Consider the following 14,492-nt stretch of genomic DNA (forward strand, 5'->3'; position numbering starts at 1 on the left):
GAAAGCCTTCTCCTCTTCTTTCAAACTACAAGTTAAATTGTTTTTAAAAATGTAATCTAATGTTAATTCTTCTTTCTCAATAAAAATCTCACCAAAAATGTTAGCTTCTTTAGCTGGATTCAGCTTTTTATTTATAGGCAATTGCCCAAAAATGTTATCTTTGTTAGACATTTCATAATCTATTTTCCCTAACAAATAAAAAACACTACTTAGCACACTACATGAAATCCCATACGTAGCTGGTAAATGGTGATAAGTAACACCTTCAGAAACGGATGTAGGTAATTGCATGCAGACGTAGCAATCCCTAACTTCCATTGTCTTTACGTATTCGTACAACAACTTTGAAAAAACATTGCTAGAAAAATCATTAATTGACCTATCTTTATGTATGTAAATGTTACTAATTCTAGTTGGAACTACCTTTTGTGAACTCTTCTCTATATTAGTCACATTCTCAGTATGTATTCCAAAAGTATCTATTGTAACCCTAAAGGTAACTAATAAAGCTAGTACACCCCATAATAGCATTAATAATCCAGTACAGCAGCAGCACATTCTACACCATCTTTTCAAAAAGGCACATCTACTTTGATTATTCTCTGTGTTAGCCATTTTACTACTTTGGCAGTGTCTTTTGACTTAGCCTCTTCTACTCCACTACTGAGTTTTTTTAAAACTCTAGATTATTTCACACAGCTAATTTCAGATTTTCTCTTTTCACTTTTTCCAAGTGACTCCTTTAGTTCATTCAATTTGGATTTTCATCACTTTTCACTTCTTCTTCAGCAACATCAAATTGTATCAGATCTTCAACAACATCCTGTGCATCCGACTCTTCTCCAATGTCAGTCAGGATAACTTTCAGGATTCCAACAGATTTTCCCTCTCCCTCAACCACTTTTCTCAAGATCCCCTCCGGATTGACTTGACTCTCTGCCTCTTCTTCTTCTCCTTCAGGCAGTGCCACATAAGACCATTCCGGTGACCTGTACTTTTGGTTGGGTTTTCTGATTCTTTTGATCTCCTCTGGTTCTTTTGATTTCTTTTGCTCCTCTTCCTTCGCTTGATTTTGACTCGACACCTCGTTCACTTGTTCAGCTTTTGATGAATTCACTCGTGTCAGTCGATACCTCAGCCTCTTTATCCTGTTAGGCCAAAGGTCTCCTCTTACACTCCTCTTTGGTCTCACTTCTTTATTATTTCTTTCTCCGATCCAAGCTCTCTTTCTCAGAACTCGACCCTCTGACTTCTCATTCTCACTCTCATCTGATCCTGTCTCATTTGCCTCTTGTTCTTCAGCAGTTTTCTTTCGCTTCACAGTCTTTTCCACCACTGATTGAAACTTCCCTATTTCTGTCCCTCCTCGGGTCTCCGACACGCAATCTTCTTGCTGTCTACTTGTCCCTTCACCTAGCTTATCAGGAATGTTCCCTACACCTCCTCGGGGGTCTTCCGCAACCTGTCCCTCTCTATCTTCTTCTGACCCTGCTTCTTCAGGTGTAATCTCAAGTGGATTTTCAACCTCCTCATCTGATTCAGGTGTAGTCTCTGTGGAATTGCTTTCTTCTCTTCTTTCTTCTCCACTGCTTGTTGGAACTTCAGGCACTCTTACAGAATCCGATCTCTCCTCTGAGACTCTCAATGTTTCTCTTGAAACCTCTCTTGGAAAGAAAAAATCACCCGACTCTCTTTCTCCTTCAGCTCTTTCAGGATTCTTTCTTCTTCTCACTGGCTCAGTTTCTTCATCATCACTCAAATCTGACTCTTCAAAATACTCTTTACCAGTCCCATCCTTTGGATTTGGAACTCTCAGAGTATGACTCGCATGCACCCAGTTTTTCACACCGGCACACTTTACTGCAGTTGTCGTAGTCAGAATAACTTGTCTCGGCCTTCCCCACCTTGGAACCAAGCAATTTCTTCTTCTGTGTACCTTAATCCTCACCCAGTCCCCTGGACTCAGATCATGGGCTTGCTTCTTCTCAAGTGTGGTAGCGTCTTCTCCAACCTGGTGAAACACAGAATGAACTGCGTCAGCCAGGCCTTTACAGTAATCCAAAATCATGTCATCAGTAATTGTCATCAACTTGTTGACAGGCACAAATGCATGTCTCATCGCACGTCCCATTAAGATTTCGTGCGGACTCAAACCTGTGGTTCTATCTTGAGTAGACCTAATAGTCATCAGCACTAGAGGCAAGACATCAGGCCATTTCATTCCAGTGGCTAAACACATCTTACCAATTCGGTTTTTTATTGTGCCATTCATCTGTTCAACGACTCCAGAAGCCTCTGGTCTGTATGCACAATGTAGCTTCTGCTGTATGCTTAATGCTTCACAAATTAAACCCATGAGCTCATTGTAGAAGTGTCCACCTCTGTCAGACTCAATGGTCACTGGGAACCCGTACCTAGGAATTAATTCTCTTAACAGTAACTTTGCAACTGTTATTCCATCATTTCTCCTAGTCGGATAGGCCTCCACCCATCTTGAGAACAAACAGACTACCACTAGAACATACCTCAATCTATTGACTTGTGGCATTTCAATGAAATCTATTTGCATTCTGGTAAAAGGACCTCCTTCTCTGCCTATTGTTCCTAGACTCACCACTGTCTTTTTCCCAGTATTGAACTGCTGACAAATCAAACATCTTTGACAGATGCTCTCTGCAATTAACCTGAACTTTGCATTATACCAGGTTTGCTTGAATGACCTAATCATTGCGCCCCTCCCCAGATGTCCTTGGCCATGATACATTCTTGCCATTGTCGACAGCATGGAGTTAGGCATGACTGGTCTACCATCTCTATAGATCCAAACATGATCTGTTTCTCTTGGGGCACAACCTGCCTTGATCCAATCTCTCATTTCCTCATCTCCTGCCTCATCCTGCAACTGTTTCACTTCATCCCACGTTTCTAGGACATTAGTAAACATCACAGAACAAAAAGACATCTCCCTTTCTCGTGCCTTATTAATCGAATGATTATTCTTCGCACAATACTGTGCTATGTCATTGGCAAAACGATTACCAAGAGTAACAAAATCATCTCCTTGTCCATGAGCAGCACACTTCACAACTGCTAGTTCTTTAGGCAGCTGTATCGCCTCAAGCAATTTTCCAATCACTTCAGCATTCTTTATCGGAGTCCCACTCGACGTCAAGAAACCTCTCTGTAGCCAAAGCTGGCCAAAGTCATGAACGACTCCAAATCCATACTGGCTATCAGTCATCACAGTCACTCTCAGATTCTTCCCAATCTTGCAAGCTTTTGTCAATGCCACCAATTCAGCCACTTGAGCAGATCTCACTCCTTTCAAAGACGAAGCTTCCATAACTTCTGAAACCTTGCACACTGCATATGCTGCACTCAGCACACCATCATCAGTCCTTAGACATGATCCATCCACAAACAGCACATGATCACTCTCAGGCAATGGTAAATCTCTTATGTCTGGTCTGGGTTTTGTGCAGTAGTCAAGCACATCCAAACAATCATGATCAACATCATCTCCCACATTCACATTGTCAGCATCTGGTAGAAGTGTCGCTGGATTCACATTCACACATCTCTCAAGAGTCACATTTGATGCTCCCAGAATGATTTTCTCATATTTAGTCAACCGACAATGTGACATGTACTGAGTCCTGCTTCTTGTCAAAAGAATTGCCACATCATGAGGTACGAATACCCGTACAGGATATCCCATTATTATACCCTCACTCTGCTCCAAGCTTCTGCATGTAGCGGCTACCGCTTTCAGACAACCTGGCAAACCCACAGCTACGGGATCAAGTGTCGATGAGAAGTACGCAATCGGCCTTCTCAGTTGTCCATGCTTCTGGATTAACACTGAAAGTGCACAACCATTTCTTTCACTGCAATACAACTCGAACTCTTTCTCATGGTCTGGCATTCCCAAAGCAGGGGCTTCACACATTCTGCTCTTCAGCTCTTCAAATGCTGCCATTTGTTCCCCATCCAGTTCCAATGGGTCTCTCACCTCACTTTTAGTCAATTTAATCAGTGGCTTTGCTATCAGGGAGAAATTACTTATCCACTGACGACAATAACCCACCATTCCCAGAAACATCCTCACTTCTCTCTGGGTCATCGGGGCTCTCATTCCTCTGATGATTTTAATCCTGTCATCGGTTACCTTTCTCAGACCTTTCTCAATATTGTGTCCAAGATAATGCACCTCTTTCTTGCAAAACTGCAATTTGGCTGGAGATACCTTTAACCCTCCATCTGCCAGATGATTCAGTAAAGCTATGGTATCTACTTCACAAGCTTCACGCGTCTTTGATGCCACAAGTAGGTCATCGATGTACTGCACTAGTACTGAGCTTTCAGGCATGATCAAACTCTCCAATGATTTCTTCAATAACTGATTGAATATCGAAGGACTCTCTGTATACCCCTGTGGGATACGACACCATGCTAAAATACGCTGTCCAAACCGAAATGCAAAAATCGGCTGGCTGTCATGATGCAATGGAATTGAAAAGAAAGCATGACACAAATCAATCACTGTGTACCACTCAGCATCATGAGGAATCTGATACAAAATCACTGACGGATTTGGCACAATGGGACAACATGCCACCACAATTTTGTTAACGTTTCTCAAATCCTGTACAATCCTGAACTTTCCATTAGGTTTCTTTAGCCCCATTATCGGTGAATTACACGGGCTACTCAGTATCTCTCTCAAAACACCTTGTTGAATCATCTTGTCAATTATAGGAGTTATTCCCTCAATTATCTCTGGTGTCAATCTATACTGAGGAATATTAGGATAAACAATCCCCTCTTTCACTGAAATTTTCACTGGATCTACATTATTCATCAATCCCACATCTTCTCCAGTAAAATCCCAAACTGCTGTTTTCACTGTGTGTCTCAACTCCTGAGGCAAATCATCTGGATTAAACACAGCATATGTACCAACAATCTCACTCTCTCTATTATCTAGAGTCATCCGGTACAAAACATCCTCATCTGGTGTCTCAAAAGCTATTCCATCCGGAGTACAAAAAATTGTACAATTCATCTTGCACAATAGGTCCCTACCTAACAAGTTCTCTGGACTGGTGTCACAGACAACAAATCTGTGCATGTCTGAAAATTTCCCTATTCTTACCCTTACTGGTTCGGTAAGACGAGTCTTAATCTGTGTATTGGCTACACCAACTACTTGGATTGCTTCGTCCGAGAGAGGAAGATTTTTAATATCTGCTGACCCGACAGTTGATCTCGTCGCTCCTGTGTCTACCAAAAAAGTAACATTCTCCCCATTTATTTTCCCATCTACAAATGGTCCTGCCTGGTCTATTTCTAGAGTTGCACCAAGTATGCACTCTTCCTCCTCTCTTTGGCACCATCAATAGTCCCCTTCAGACTCACTCCCCTCATTCTTTACCAGGTTAGAACGTCTCGGTTTGTTTACCTGCTCATCATTGTAGAATCCTGAGTCCTGGTTATACTTTTGGGACCCTCTATTCTGCGGCAAGGGCGGTTTTGGCTCTTGACTCTGCTGTCTGACAACCTTCTGCTGTTGCTGCTGATGATTACACCCCTCGTTCTGCACCTGTTGATTTAAGGGTTTATTTTCATTACTCACTAATGGTGGATTGGTACACTCGGATCTCCAATGCCCCAATTGTCCACAGTTGTGACAAGGGAACTTTTTCTTGGCCTCCTCTAGATTCCCCTTTCCTTTTCCCGCATATCTGGGTCGATTTCCTATATTATTTGCCTGTTCCATCAACTGTGCTTCTTGTCTTTCAGCAACCTTCACCTGTGCCCACATTGCTTTTTCTTTCAGCTTCCTTTGTTTTGCTTCAATCTCATCACTGAAGTACTTCGCATGTCTCAAGATTTCATCAATCTTTTTACTCTGCCAATCAACTGTGTGCTCACGTATTCTTTCACTGATTTCAGGTCTCAGGCCATATACAAACCTGTATACAAAATGACTCAAATCCTTATCACCCAGGTGTTCATCCCCACTGAACTGTTTAAAAGCCAGTATCCGCCTTTCGTAAAAAGCATGAACTGATTCTTTTGCTTCCTGATGTGTTCGATCTATCTTAACCCAGTCTGTCTCTTTCGGGGGTACCTTATTTTTCAGGAACACAATAACCTGATCATACTTCATAACCTCTGGATCTGGTGCTCCTGTTTTCGGATCTCTTGGATACTCCTTTGCAGGCCAATCTATAACTATTTTACACTCTGCCCACAAGTCTGCTGGAACGATTATATCAAACAAACTATTCAGGTCAATCCACAACACCTTTGACAATTTCACAAACCTGTCTACCTGCCTATACCACTCGACGGGCTTTTCTCTCAGTCGAGGGAAATCATTCGTAAATGACAAAATATCCTGTCTAGTCCATGGGACATGTACATATCCTCTTCCAGGAATCTCTCTCATAGGATAAGCATCCACTGTTTTCTCTTTTTCTCTCACAGGGAAAGCTGAATAAGTCCTATCCACTGAATCTTCCCTTTTCTTGTACCATCTATCCTTCCATTTTTCTACATCACCCCATTTTCGCAATAAGGCAATCATTTCCTTAATCTGTCCTGTTCTACCAGCACCATTTAGATTTTCAATATCCTTGTCGGAGAAATCCACCCTGTAAGGCTTCTGCAAAGCTTTCACCTTATCCATGTCAACTCCTTGTTCACTCGCTATTGCCTTTAACCTGTCATGTGTACTTTTAGCCCTCCAGGTGATACTTTTACACATAAATAACAACTCTCCATCATGATGGTTTTTGAGTATATCCGTAGGAATTGTCCCTGCAATAAGCTCCTCCAATTCTATGCGCAACCTGGCTACATCAATTGCCTGTGTATCTTTATCCTTCTTTTGGAGAACTTTCAACCAATCATTCAAATCCTCAGCTGTTATTTCAGTAGACTTTTTCACTGCACCCACTTGTTCTGTCATCCTCTGTGGTTCCAAAATTGTTCCTCCCAAACAACCAGTATTCAATCCTGAATTAGGCTGCACATCTAATCCTCCACTACAGGTGTCATGTCTCGACTGACTCAAATTATTTCCTCCTGTTCTCATTCCCGTTTCCTCCAAAATGCAAGAACCAACCAAACCATTTCCAACATAGGGAACTGTCAAACCATTTTCACCCATTCTTTGTTTATCAAAAATAGGCACAACCGGACCAATCGTTACAGGCACTGTAACAGCTTCTAGATTTTTCGTCAGCTCTCTAATTTTCTCAGTCAGCTCAGATGTGGTTCTGGCTAATTCCTTTGTTTTCTCATCACTGACTCGATTCTCTCTCTCTCGCTCTCTCTCTCTCTCTCCCTTTCTGTGAAAGAGCTACCACTTTTCAGATCAGGTGTCACAACCTCAGTTTTAATAATTCGCAAAGTATCTCTTATCGGAGTAGCAACTGGCGTGCTCTCTTCTGGTTCTGGTCTATATGGAGGTGGTCTTTTGTAAATCATGTCATCCAAGACCTCATCCTCATAATCATTAACTCCATACCTTCTCACCTCTGCATCAGGCACCTTTTCTGTACTCTTCCTCCCTTCCGGTTCTTCAACGGTCCTCATAGGATACAATCCCTCTGACATACTAGCATCTCGCCATCTTCTCATTCGATCATGATGAGTTTCACGATCATATTTCCTCCCGAACATATACCTATAATTGCCTCCACTCCTCTGCTTTTCTCGCTCATGCACCTCATCTTCCCATTCCACCAACGCCTCAAACTGTGTCTGCCTTGGTCTAGGCTCTAGACACATCATTTTTTCCCGTAAATTTCTTAACACGGCCAGATTAAATGAACCATGTTCCGGGAACGCTAAGACACCATCTTCCTTAGTATACTTAGCCCAGCTGTCTAACCATATGCAGGTATGATACCCATACTTCGCAACCATGAAGGATGCAGGAGTTCTCGTTGGAGGTAGCAATTCACCCTCTCTAGTTATTATGTTCTTGTCCTTGTCGAACCACCTCTTTATTTTACCGAACAAGGATTTCTTCTTCTTTTCCGCCGGTTGGTAATACATTTTAACGTTTACCAATATTCTCTAGTCCCTTCCGCAACTGTACGATCTTTTGTCCAATAACAGCGCGACTCACACCAACGCACCAATCCTGGAGCGTCTACGTCACAAGAGTATAGGGTGACTCCTTCCAATCCCTGCGCGGCTCACACTAACGCACCGTTCTGATCCACTACCCAATCAGAGCGCGGTCTGTATGACGTCAGCAGTCGCTGCGGTCGCTTCTGCTCCTATCTCCTGTCACTCGTCTACCCCTCCTTTACAAAGCCTTCTCAGTAGACTTTGTTTCAAATTCCACAAAATCTATTAGTTACAACATATAAACATCTCCATTGTCTGCTTCGCTAACCACAGAATAGTAAAGAAAATTATTTCTCACAAGAATCCCGCTTCTTTCTAGAACAGCGCTTACCTCTGCTCTACCACAGAATTAATACTTTCGTTGACACAGTAGCACATTTCTCTACTCTGCCCTTCTAACATGCATCCATTAACTGTTTCCTCTAGGACTGCTCCAAAGAGTCTTACAATCAACTAAATGCTCATACATTCACGCACTATCACACCAGAAAAAATATAGCACATGCACACAGAATCCTGCCTTTCCCGAGAACAGCGAACAGTCTGTCCCACTACAGAATTTTAACACACATTAACCATGCAGCGCTTACCTCTGCCCAGTCCTTCAGACAAGCTCCGAGAATACCTATTACTCCTCCCGCGATAAGCTTTAACGGCGAACCTTACGGATCCCTGGGACTTAAGACCAGAGTTTCACAGATAACCTTCACTACCATACATACTCCTTTTATACCGAAAATATGTCCTTAGTAGTAACGACGATGTCACTGATTCCGAACCCAGACAATGTGACGCGCAACTTCAATTGTCACACGTTTTTTTCCTGCATACGTACAGGTAATTCCAACAATCCCGTCTTTCCCGAGAGCAGCACTCACTTCCCTCTGCCCTACTACGGAACCGTCACCAGCTCCCAAGTTCCAGAAGCACTACATAGAACTCAAAACGACGACCTCAACATATAGTATTAGTACATATACCAACATCAATCAATAAATCAATAAATCACAAGCCTATGTACAAGCAATCTATCAGATCAAGACAATAATCTTAACCATCATACTGCTACCAGGAAACTGCTGCAGATCGGCGCATATAAATTCTCCCTACTTCCACGGACGGAGTAAACCTGCAGTCACACGCACATACATACATCATACGCTAGGGCCCATCACACTGAAACTCATACTATTTACTCCATCCACACTGAATAAGAGAGAGAAACCTAAACCAATCTGCATCTAATATGAGGTCAATAAGACCATAATGACATTGTCCTGAGTCATGATTTCAAACATAGGAAATACATTTTAAAACTCAATAAATGACAAAGAAATAACCACTCAACACTGGTATTCAAACAAATACTTATTTATCTAAATTAGTTCAAATGAAAGTCCATCATTAGCAAAATTATTATTCTCATAGTTACCTATTCTAGCTAAATGGGTCAGGACAGGTCTCTCGGTAAAGTCTCTCAAGTTGCCGTCCTCAGCATAGGTTCAGAAAGAAGTCCAAAACGCGATGAACCACAAGAAACGCAATGAATGTAATGAGCGCAATGGAACACGGACCCTCTCTAGTCTAACATATTTATAGGAAAAATAACAGATAAAAAGTTACAAACAAATGTTGAATATCCGTTGAGCCGCTGAGCAGAGCGAGCAGGAAAGGATGCCACTCGGTTACATTTTGAAAACCTCCGCTCAGGAAAAATCACAAAAATAAAAATACGGAAGAAGGAAACTCGAGTTTACAAATGTATCTTTCATAAATGCTCTTCCTTGATATCTTAGCAGAGCCACCGCAGACTGGTCATTGTGGCTTTATCCTTCTCCAAGGACAGTTGGAATCATTCCCAAAGCTGCTGTCCTCACGGAAAACTTTCTACCCAGGCAAAGGCTGTGGTCAGGTGACTCTCGACCATGTTCAGCAAGGCCTCCCGTCAAAATTCAATCACTCGAGTACAGGCTGTAAATGGCAGCCATCTTATTTTAGGCCAAAACGGACCATCTTAATTAAAAGAAACACAAAACAACGTTACCACAGCATAATGATTATACAATGTTAATCCCCATTAATACCCTTATGTGTATGTAATTATCTAGCCTTCTGCAACGCAAAAAAAGCATTAGCACACGTTATTTTAAAAGCATAAACATAAAACAAATAGCACTTTTGCGACACTCATTCAGTAAAACCGCACATTATTATTAAGCAACATACATGCATCCCACGTGTAGTTGTTTCTTCTCATTAGTAATGTTGGTTAGTCGAGACTTTTAACAAAACAAACTATTAATTAATAATTATAAATCAGTAATTTTAATCATAACATATAGACAAAACTGGAACTTAAAACTCGATAAATTTTCAACAGAAAACTCTGCTCCAGCACCATCACGCTCAATGCTTTGAGGAGAAGTGAAAAAGGCAGCTCATAAAGTCTAGTGGCTGAAGTTGCGTAAATCAGAACGTTTAATTTTAGCCTTGTTGCCTAACCTAGTTACTGCCACACAGTCAGCAAAATTGCGGCACATATTTATTGTAACACTGCTGCTTGGATGTATCTGCACAAGTCCATTAGGTTGAATACCACGTTGAAACTTATTTTTCAGTTGTGCTTATTGTGGTATCCGCTTGTCAACTTCTGAAAATAAAAATGTTTGTAAAAAATAGGCTAACCAAGGGAGAAACATTGAGGCCAGTACATATGAACAGCTGTAAAAGGTGCCGTAATTGCATTCTAAATAAGGTTTTCTGTGTATTTCTGCTTTGTTCCTTTCTCAGACTGCCGATCTGAATGTTCTGCGATGTATCCTGAAAGTCTGTTCGTCCTCTATGAGGATGATTCGGTAGTAGTGCAGTATTCGGATGGTTCTCACTTGCAGCTGTCGCCGTGTGGTTGTGAATTTTTGTTTGAAAAATCTCTTCCTGCTTCAGCACATCCCTTACAGCAGCCCGAAATAATTCGTCAAAGGACACAGTTTGCCGTTAGCAGTTACAGGGTATGTGAAACAAGCATTGGCCGCACGCGCGCCTCGCGCTTAAAGTAAAAAAAAAAAAAAACAAGACAAGCCCGGCGGAGCGTGGCGCGCGCGCTTGGGGGGCCGTGGAGGCGTACAGGGACGGCAGGTCTGTCTGTGGCCTAGGAGGCATCCGATCCTCAATTTTTTTTTTTTTTTTTTTTTTTTTACACAATTATTTCACGTGCATGAGTTCAGTTGCTTTAATTGAAACAGACTACAATTCTCAGAGTGCACTGATTTGTTAAAAGAAATACCAGGAGGGCCAGCATAGTGTCCAGGTGTGAGTGTAAAGTCATCTAGCAGCCCTAAAAGGACCCGGAGCTAATTCCCTTACCGTGATGTCAGCCTCGTAACTGATGTAATAACGGGGCGGTAACAGACTGTGTCCAAGTGGCCCTGGAGGTAACCTGTACCCCAGTGCTTGGTACCAGTTAAGCTAAGGATAGTTTAGTTACTACGTCCCTCAGGCGGAGAAGGTAACACGGGTGCCAGTGGAAGCCCCGTCCTGTGGTGGTGAAACCGCCTCCTGCAGAGAGTCCAGATGCCTTCGGCCCAGCCCCTCGGAAAGTAACCCCGTTCCCTTGGAAGTAATCCGGTTCCGCTAGTGCCGTGTATTTATTTCAATCCCTGCGGCGGTAACTTAATCCACTCCACCAGGAAGTAACCCAGTACCGGTAGTCCACCCCTCGGTGAAGTAATCTAGTCCCATGCGTTTACCTCAGTCCCCGTGGTGGTAACCAGTGCTCGTGCAATTAGTCCGGACAGCCTGACGGTAAAATATCGCCAAAACAGATAGTCGGACATCTTCGGTCCAGTCCCTCTAGAAGTAACCAGGAGACCTTCAAAGTTATCCGGGTCCGGTTGTCTGTCTCCGAGGTGGTAATCTAGTGCCCATGTAAACGGCGGAATACTGCTTGGATCGTTTTTTGTCTATGAACGCCCTGTATAGCAGCTTGTTGTACAGCGCTGAGAGTCCTCACTTGTTGCAATTCGGCCCCGCGACCATCGCATGGTTTACCGCATCCACAGTCAATTAATGACCTTAATGAGCTCCCAGCAGGGTTCAGAAAAGTGCGGCTGAGGTTAAAAGCGCAGAGAAACGGGCACTTGGAAGCCGTAACGAGAATGGCTTGCTTTCAGGTGGCGCGGACATGCTTGATGTCGAGGCGCTGCAATGGCAGATAGAAATTAGAAGGAAATTCGCAATTTTTAGCGCTTCGTCACTGCATAGAGGAGGGAAGCGCTATATAAATGTTACAGTATGAAAGAAGCCCCAAGTACCTACCATTGGATTAAAAACAAGCATTGGCCGCACGCGCGCCTCGCGCTTAAAGTAAAAAAAAAACAAGAAAAACAACACAAGCCCGGCAGAGCATGGCGCGCGCGCGCTTGGGGGCAGGGAGCGTATTCCAGGCGGGGGAGCGGACCCTTTGAAGTGCTCCCATAAGGTGGATTGCATGGCGGCACGATGCGCGTGATTGTGCGCGTGCTAGCCATGCAATCCGCTTTTTGGGAGCACTTTTCAAACCCGCTTTCTATAGTCTCGCTTTGCGATCGCTTATGCGATAGCAAGGTCGAGACCTAAAAAGTGAACAGTATAAATTCTAGATCAGTATCTAGAAATACCAAATGCACTACAAGATGCCACAAAAGTGTGCTCAATATTATCAAAAATTCAACAAATGTATAAAGTTATCATAAATCAATAACAGTTCTCAATCCTCAATTCGCTGAATCAGATTTTCTTTTGAAAAACGAATCTTCAAACCATGAAATAAATGATGATAGATTTAATTTTTGATTGACGCAGTTCATGTTCAATAAAAGAACCGAACGAAGTTAGCTTATGCTCAGCATATGTGATTGACAATCTTCAACAATCCCAATCTTCAAAAATCCCAATGCATTTCGGGCTTCTAATATAAGCCTTTCGTCTGGGGAATCTGTAATACATCAATAAACTGAGTATAGTAACCTATATGCAACAGTGTAATCTCAAACATTAAAAGTGGTTTCACTAGAATGAGGGTAGAGCTGCTCACCCTGTTAGATCGAAGTGCCATACTCAAAAACAATAAAATTACTACAAATAAAGATAAATAAGATGTGACAAATGTAGACACCGAGAGAAATGTGCGAAAAACAAGAAAAGCACCCGGATATAACCCAATCATAACAAAGTCACCACAGAGTGATAAATAAGTCTCCATATGCCAAAAATTCAAAAATCTAAATGACATCGAAAGATTCGAGAAATGAGCCTAATCATACCTCAAAGCGCTAGAGTTGACGCACTCTTAGCGCAAATATGATCGACACAAGTCCGTTTCCACAAAAATAATATCACACTGCCGCTTTGAACAAAAGTGTATCGTTATCTATAAAAAGAGACAATGTGTCAATAAAGGAAGGTGTGTTTAGAGTAACGGAATGTACATGCCGAAAAGCTCAATAAAGCTTACCAGGAATGAGTTGATGACTAAATGTACCCCAATGCGTGGAGAATAAATACAAAATCTGCAAAAAAATTATAAATGAATGAAATGAAATGAGAAAAAGCTGAATAAACTGAGAGTAAATGAATGCCTGTTAGCAGACACCGGTATTTAAAATGAGGCTTACCCAAAACTTCAGGATTAACCTGCTCAAACGACTGCTGTAACGGACGCCGGTTGCACGAAATGTGCTAGCACGTCTCGTACGTACAAGAACGTGTCAGAAAGCGAACATTGACATAGAAATAGGACAGCAATGTCAGTAAACGATTAAAAAAAGTCGGCCATTATAAAAGGTGCAGCCAGATGCAAACACATACTAAAAAGCCAGAAACAAAGATAGTAAAACGTGATACAACCCAAAACACCAAGTGGGTGAAATTAAATCAACAAAATTAAAGAATGAATACAATAAGGTGTTCAGGTGAAAAAATGAGAAAAATGACAATACCCAATACCAAAATAAATTGGAAGTGACATTGTATGAAAAAACCATTATTTTCACAATATAACAAAATGAGTTCATGAGTATAGCCTAAACTAATACATACAATAAACCTACCTAAATGGAACAGTGGTAGCATAAAGATGACCAAAAATACAAGATGTGTCACAGTAATAGTGTTAGAGAAAGCAAAACAGTTCAAATTTGTCTATAGCTTAGAGAAGAAAGCAGCTAGGTTATATACGAGTGCACAGCCTAGACCTGTCACCATGCAGTAGTGCTAGTATTGCCCACCTCAAATGACCTGCTGCTTGAAAGACCACAAATACAACATGTTTTTAAAGAAATATGAGAGGCAACACAAAAGAAAGCTGT

This window comes from Triturus cristatus, chromosome 1_1 (assembly GCF_964204655.1).
Source record: "Triturus cristatus chromosome 1_1, aTriCri1.1, whole genome shotgun sequence".
In the NCBI taxonomy this organism is placed as follows: Eukaryota; Metazoa; Chordata; class Amphibia; order Caudata; family Salamandridae; genus Triturus; species Triturus cristatus.